Raw genomic sequence first — 8,060 nt, forward strand, 5'->3', positions numbered from 1 at the left:
TTTTGTTAAAGAGTGGGAAAGGCGACTTGATTAAAATGAGGCTCTCACACATGTCCACCCCCCCCCCCGTGGCACCGGGAGTCGGCCCGGGGGCGCCCTCTAGGCGCTCCGTGCGGCACTGCGGCAGCGGAGCGCCTCCTCCCTCCTCCCTCCTCCTGGAGCCGGAGTTGCATTCCTCTCCTCTCCATTCACACGCAGGGAGCCCGCCGGAGAGAGAGCACCGCCGCTCCGTGACCAGAGTGGAATGTCCCCCAAGTTTTGGAATTTTAAAACCATGGAAAGGATATCAAACCTACGGATCACTTGAACCTGTAAGTACCGTGGGAACTCCGGTGAAGGGCTTTTTTTTGTGTCGTGTGGAAGGAGCAGGTTTTGGAGTAGAGCCGGCTTAAATATTTAGGTTACATTTCTCTCTCTCTCTCTCTCTCTCTCTCTCTCTATCTCTATCTCTCTCTCTCTCTCTCTCTCTCTCCATTGCTCCGTGTGGTGAGTTTGTCGTTGTGTTTCCCTCTCGGCGTCTGGTTTCTCCACGAGTTTGGAGAGCTCGAGGCTCCAACCAAACCCAGGACTGAAACGGGCATGAAGAGGAAATGTAGCTCTAATATCCAGTTCTGTAGGTGTGTGTGAGTGTTTGTGTATGTCTTGGTGTGTGGGTGTGTGTGTGTGGAGGCTTGTGTTTGTGCTGTGTTGAACGTGCGCCCCGGTGTGACCACCAGTCATATTGATCCACACTAAACTGTAAAACAGCGGATGTTTTTAATTAATCAGCACGTATCTTGTTTAGTTGTTTTTTTCTGCGGTCAGCACCTTGGCGCTTGAAACTTAAGACAATGTTTGCGCTGCCTCTGGTTTGGTGCAGTGCGAGGTGAGTTTCTGGCTGGTTTTTGAGAACATCGGCTGCAGCAAAAAAAAAGAAAAAAGGAGACTTTTTATTTATTTTTTTGATCTGGAAGAGCTTCGCCTGGCTGTAATGTCTGGAGTCGTGTAATAAAAGGAGTCTCCGGGACCAGTGTTTGGTGACGCGGACGAGCTATATGCTGCGTATATGACTGTTGCGTTGCCTTCACAGGGGGAATGGCACCACCACGCACACAGTCACAGGTATGCACTGTCGCCTGGGTAAATAGTCCGGGGAGACTTGCATGCTTTACGATTAAACATCTATTTTTCATGCTTGTTTCTTCTTCTTCCATTTGAATGTATCCTGCCCCGGCTTTCTTAAACGGACCTGAGGGAGGAGTGATTTCTCCTCGGGGACGTGGTGCTTTGCCTTTTCAAATACAAAAAGAAAAGAAATCGATCAACCTACTGGCTTTGAATTAATTCGAAATTGTGTTGGTGTGGTGTGAGAACAGCGTTAATCTGCTGACGAACGAGAGGCAATTTGTAAGCTTTGTTATTCGACAGCAATTGAATTCCCCTTTTTGAGCAGGGATGGAGTGGTGAGTGTCTGTGGGTGTGTTGAGTGCGCATTGGTGTTCAGCTATTGGAAATGCTCTCATTGCTCCATCGGATTCTCCTCACTTCTAGTTTTTTTTTTTTTTTAACCAAATTAGACTACCCACCCCGACCCCGCGCGCTACGTGAATTAATTTGGAGCCCGTTTTCAACATGTATTCATGAATCATATTAGATGAGCAAGGGCTTTGACATCATTTGAACCTTTTCTTTTTTTGGGGAGGAAAATGAGGTGGGGAGTAGGGTCAGACTACAGCCTAAACATAATCACTGCAATATGCAGTTATTATCAAAGGAGGAGTCCTGCATTGTATTTACTGAGCATTTTAGATAGTTGATATAAACCTATAGTGCTGATTGATGTATTTTATCTAACGTGGCACCACTCCAACACCCCCCCCCCCCCAATAAGACACAGGCATTGTGTGACTAACACGATAACTCTTTATCAGAAGTGACTTGACCCAATTTTGCCTCAGCTCAGTCAAGCAGCAGCAGCAGCAGCAGCTTTCTTATTGACAGTTAAATGCGGTGACCAGCAATTCACATTTAAATGATGCGGGATGTGAACCGTGACATGAGTGTTTGTTGAAAGAGGTGCTGCCCAGTCGCAGCTTTCAAATCATTCAACCACAGACAAGGCTTGCCAGGTCACCAACCACACAACGGAGGTGCAACGAACTCCTTCCACCCAAACGCTTATACTCTACACGGCTGTGTGTGTGTGACTGACAGCAAAGGAGTGGCAGTAATGTAAACCAAACATGGCGACGGCCCTCTTTGTGCAAAGACTGTGTAATCACATTTCATTTCATTTATCTGACAGGTGTGGAAATGATTATCCAACTATGGTAATATTTGTACATGTACAAACAACCACATGTTCTTGTGTAGCTTCGCATAACTGGGAGAAACAATCTCACCTTGGTTATCCCTTCATGGTTTCAAAAAGTTCCCACCTTATACAGCTGAGGCCCTCCTTTTTTTTAATTTTTATTTTTTTTTTTTGGGTGGGGGGTGCAAAACTGTGACCTTGCATGTCATTTCACATGAAAGCTGGCAACCCAGCCAGAAAATTACAAGCAATTTGCCTCAATCTTCCCTAATTATGATACAAATCTGCCCCACAATAGAGCAGCAGTGTCGTGCGTCTTTGTAAAAAGTCTGTCCTGTCCGGTCGGGCTGCTGGTAAATCTGTGATGTCCAAACTTTGGAATTCGAGCTGACATGTGCACTTTGCACCCCGCCGGTCCTGCCTTTGTGCGACTCCCCCCCCACACACACCCCCCATCACATTCCTCTGGACTTTTCAGTGACTGGCATATTCAAGGTTTAATTAGATTGCAGACGGATGACAAAGCAGAAGAGCTGTGCTCAAGTGAGAACTGAATCGCTGCTTACCACCAGTAAGACTGGCCCTAAATATTTTGTGTTGGTGTATATATAGATAAAGGGTTTCAGAATAACCAATTAAAGGAGAAGATTTGAATTAAATCCCACCACGCTCACAAGGGGCTCTCTCAGCTGGTAGTAAAACAACTACTTTACCGGGTCATTGAAATTGTTCATATATGTGAAAGGACTTAAAGTGCATAATCGTATTCTTCAGGGTCTGCTGTACTGTGTTTCATTGCTTTCATGCGGCGAGTCGATATATGGACTGTGTTCACGCTCACTGTGTGTGTGTGTGTGTGTGTGTGTGTGTGTGTGTGTGTGTCACTAGACTGCAAAATCCAGCTCCTTTTCCAGCTTCCCTTATACTGTTCGACATTTTAAACCAGTGTGACAACCTCATGTTTAGGCATTTCCTCTTCTCGCCTTCTCTCTCTCTCTCTCTCTCTCTGCCGTTCTTCCTGCCTCCAGACTTATGCTGCCACTCAGGCTTTCTTTCCTCACTCTCCCCTTCTCTCTCCCTGCTCTTCCTGTCAGGAGCCCACCGTTGTCTGCGTCTACCTCCCTTCTTCCAAACCACCCCTCTCTCTCTCTCTCTCTCTCTCTCTCTCTCTCTCTCTCTCTCTCTCTCTCTCTCTCTTTGCCATTTTTCCAAGAGCTGTCTCCCCATCCTCCCTTCCACTCTCCTCTTTGTGTACTGGTTCCCTCCTTCCTGAAAACATGCACATGCTTCCTCACTCTTCCCTCATCATCCTCTCTCTCTCTCTCTCTCTCTCTCTCTCTCTCTCTCTCTCTCGGCATAATTCTCAGCAGTCTTAAAAACTTTCAACTAGTTCTCCAGCACAATTCTGGTGGGATGACTGGTCTTGCCTGTCAGGTACGCCAAGGCCTGAACTCTCTCCCCCATGTGTGATCGAGGGCTTCCTTGACACATCGGCGCCGTAATGCAATATCTGCTTCCATATCATAGCCGACGGAGATGGCGTGTTTTTATTACATAAGTTTTCATTTGTGTCAGTCTCGCTAAAGAGGTTAGCCGTGTTGCCGGCGCTCTGCTCCGAGAGTGTTTTCGTTCCGTCTGTGTGCGTCTGCCTTTTTGCTCCTTTTCCTAACACCTCTTTTTAAGTTTCCTGTTTGGATTTTTACTTCCTCACTTCCTTCCTTCCCTGTTTCTGTCACATCCTCTCCTGGTTCTCCATGTTGTCACCTCTCCATCTCTTTCCCATCCTCTCTCTCTCTTTCTGTCTGAGTGTTTTTACTTGGTCTCTCCGGGGTTTGTGTGGCGCCCTGAGGCGAGGGAGCCACACAGCAGCAACAATATTAAAACGCACTAAAGAGGGACCAGCAGCAGGGCTCTACCCGAAGGCCCTGTTGCACACACACACACACACACACACACACACACACACACACCGCTCTCATGGTGCTAACACCTCTCCAGCCGACAAGCCTTAATATGAAATAAACTCACTCGCCAATACCTGGCGGGCCTGTCTTGACTGACTGCTCAAATAGGAATGACCTCCATTTGGCCCAAATAAGAAGCCGGGATTGAGAGTCAGTGGGCGGTGTTGAACTGCAAAGTGCTGGTGCATTACGAATCATATCAAGAGGTGAGCTTGCAGGTGAGCCGGCGGCATAAATCCTAATCAGTGCCAATCAGAAGTGATTTTAAAGACTGACTTATCTGCGAGCTTCATCACAATTTTTAAGAAGGAGAGTGCGCTCGGGCCTGGCAGTTTTATTTTGGTCCCAGGAAACTGCCTGACTTAGAGAGGGTGCATGAAGCGAGCGCCAGTGTGCGTAGAATTTAAAAAAATGAAAGCCTTGTCTGTATTGTTTGATGCTTTGACCTTCATTGTTGCATCCCTCACTTCAGATGTAGCCAAATAAATATGACCACTGTGGTGGCGGAGCAGAAATTTCCTCTGCCAGAAAATGGCTTTTTTTATTTTTTCTGTGAGTGAAGCAGCCTTAGTTTCTCTGTCTCTGTCGTGCTCATCCAAGTGAACTGTCTGTTATGTATAATTAATTTTCTCCTCTCTCCCAGTTTATTTTTATCGCCCACTTTTAACCATTCCTTCAAAGGACCCCTCCCCCGCATCCGTCCTCCACAGTGCCTGCTGAAAGTGACAGCTGCTCGGGTACGGAGGATGCTTTTTGAAGCAGGCACTAAAAAGGCCGCTCACTCAAGTCGACTCGGAAATAGGGGGAAAAAAAATAAAAAATCTGCCGTTGTGATGGTATCAAAAACACGCCTGCTAATCTGGCTGCAAATTGAAAATAAACTCTGTCTCCAGTGTGCCGCCTGTTGGGGGAACGGAATTTACACGGCCTCCTTTTGTGCAAAGAGTTGTTGATTAGTTCGGTTGACATGTGAAGCGGAGTGATGAGATTGACTGAAGTAGGACGCGAAGAACTTGTTCACCGCTTCCCAGGCATTTCGTTTTGTTGACGGGAGCACTGCATTGGATTCCTTTTCTTGTAAAAAAATCCAATTGATAATCTCTCGTAGTGTGTGGAATGGGCTCTCATCCAAACCAAAGACACGCCGTCATTGGTTGCGTTTGACCCTCGGTCTCCTGGCACGTCACCGCTGGGATCGAGTTCCAGTTAATCCTGCTGGTTCTGCTTGAAGGTCCAAAAGATGCAGCGTTGACCCCGGTTCCACTTCTGACCCAGTGCCCCCTGCAGCTTGTGGGCACGGCCTCAGCATATGAGGTTTCCTCCCCGGGATGCCAATGCTCTTGTCAGCATTCTGTCCACCCCCCCCAGCCTCAGACACTGACTCAGACGGGCAGCTCGGGTCCTCGATTTATGTGGACATAAAGAAAAATGGCTTCTCTTGTTGCATTTCCTCTTGTGAAGAAGAGCCGGTGCCTGCTATTGATCAGGAAGACACAGTTCCTTCCTGTAAGATAAGTCGACAACTATATCAGTTTATCAGTATTGTTCTCTCGTTTTATTGCTAAGGTGTGCAGCCGGGCAGGGCAGGTGACATGCAGTACTTTCTATCACTCTGGTTATTCCTGTGTCCCTTTTTATTCTCTTTGTCGCTTAGTATCTGTAGAGCGAGTCTCCCAAAATCCTGATGCAAGATACTTATTGTTGCATGTGGATCTCAGGTCAGTCTTTAACTAATAAGTAAGAAGCGTGTGGTGGGGAAACGGAGTTCAATTCATTAGACTTTACCACGAAGTAGGCAGGTGTTTAATGGTACACTGTAGCTAGGACTATTTATTTATCAGGCTTTCTTTAGCAAAAATCATGTGGGGACATGTCTTGATGGAAATCATTTTAATTTGATCTTTTTCTAAATTCCTGGTGTTTTATTTTGTAATTTAAGTTAAAATGTATTTGAACAGATACAAACAGACAAACAGGTAACAGTATTATTACCTTTTTAGTTATAAGATATCCAAAAACCTGCCAAAATAAACATTTAGCAACAGCAATACAGCCAGATCATCAGTTATGGGATCGTCGAAGAAGCCTTCATATGACCTCCTTAAAGTTGTCATCTTCATCATTGACTCTAGCTAACATGTGATCATGTGATGCTATTTCTAACATTCCAGCTTCCATCCATTTTTAACATAGTTGTCGAGGATCATTCGGGCAGGTGTGACAAACTCTACCTTTGTCACGGCAAAGTCATATTTTGATGTTTTGGGCAATTCAGTTTGTTCCCCCAATAGGGCGACTGTGGCTCACTGGGTTAAGAGGGTTGTCTGGGAACCGGAATGGCAACGGTTCGATCCTCGACTGGGACGTGTCGTAGTGTACCTGAGCAATACACTGAATCCCAGGCTCCCCGGGCGCCTGTCATTGGCAGCCCACTGCTCCCTATATACAGGGATGGGTCAAATGCAGAGACAAATTTGCCCCTTAAAGGGATCAATATAGTACAAAAAATTTAATTAAAATACGCAAAGTCTTTTTGTATTTTCTCAGTGACAATCAGTAAAGAAATGATGGTGTGCAATGAATTGAATACAGTAGGTTTATAGTGATCTATTCATTTCTCAAGAGTTGATGTATATGAAAAAGCGTCACAGTCAAACACACTCAAATGTTGGGATGTTGTCGAGGCCGTCACTCATACCCAGCGTTTGCCTTCCTAAGTTCCCCTTGAGCAAACAACATCAGATTCCACTGGTTCAGTGGAGAAAAAAACAGCAGATCTTTGAGTATATTGCATCTGGCCCAGCCTGTCGGTATCAACGGCAGAAAGTGTGTGTGTGTGTGTTGCCGATGCTGAGATAGTCTCAGTTTAGATGAGGGAGCCTACTGGTTGTTTACCGTGCTCACTAGAGTCTGTCTGCCTCTTCAGGCATGTTTGGCTTGTTAATGAGAACCACTGTGTGAGAGAGGAGACAGCACACTGTGTGTGTGTGTGTGTGTGTGTGTGTGTGTGTGTGTGTGTGTGTGTGCCCGTGAATGCATTTGCATTGAGATCGGCTGTGCATCATCAGTGTGCGCATCATACAGGACGTGGCGTACAGGATGCTGTGTGAACGTGTGCGAGCATCGGGGACTCGTCGTGCTAAATGTAAGGTAACGCTCTCCGCTGTGGAGCAGATGAAGCAGGAGAGAGTTTACACAGGCGCATAGCCATTTATTGTTGTGATTAATGTTAATGGTGCAGTACCTCATAATTGCTTGCCCCCTTTTCCCCCTCTCTTCTCAGTCTCTGTAGCTCCCAGTTCTTCACTCCTGTCTTCCATCCTTCACCCCCCCCCTCCCCCCCCCTTCCTTGCACACACACACACACACACACACCCACCTGGTTTGTGTTGTGTTTACCAAGGGAAAACTTAAATAATTCAGGCGGTCTGTTCTCCCCAGCTCTGTAAATAAGACGAATAGAAGGCGGGCCTTTTTAAGAGAGCCACTTGCCCAGGGAAAGCATGGCCGCGGGCTAGCCTATAAATCAGCTAGCTGCCTGTCTGGCTGTGTTGGCGGACTAGCCAGCCACAACCCCTATGTTAGCGGAAGGAAGGGCAACTTATTCCAGAGAGGTCAGCAGTATGGCGTTGTCGCCCCCGAGGCAGTGGTGGCGGTGGTGGGCATTGAGAAAGTGTGTGCATATGCGTGTTGGACACAGGCAGGATCACTCTCTCCCTCTCCCCTCCCTGAGTTCTGGTGTGTGTGTGTGTGTGTGTGTGTGTGTGTGTGTGTGTGTGTGTGTGTGTGTGTGTGTGTTTACC

The 8,060-nt window shown here is 46.8% G+C and overlaps 1 protein-coding gene across 2 annotated transcripts in view; it reads left to right on the plus strand.

The window, feature by feature from the left end:
• The first annotated feature begins 204 nt into the window (after window positions 1-204).
• The window catches only part of LOC116396292 (plexin-A1-like), a 62,080-nt gene continuing 54,224 nt past the window's right edge, over window positions 205-8,060 (plus strand). The window contains exon 1 of one of the 2 annotated variants that reach the window (XM_031870842.1): window positions 205-311. The gene's annotated coding sequence lies outside the window, so the exon portion shown is untranslated. Of the gene's footprint in view, window positions 312-472; window positions 618-8,060 lie in introns of those variants that run through there. The other variant, XM_031870924.1, reaches the window with a different exon arrangement.

This window comes from Anarrhichthys ocellatus, unplaced genomic scaffold (assembly GCF_004355925.1).
Source record: "Anarrhichthys ocellatus isolate YVR2014 unplaced genomic scaffold, GSC_Weel_1.0 scaffold1, whole genome shotgun sequence".
Lineage (NCBI taxonomy): Eukaryota > Metazoa > Chordata > Actinopteri > Perciformes > Anarhichadidae > Anarrhichthys > Anarrhichthys ocellatus.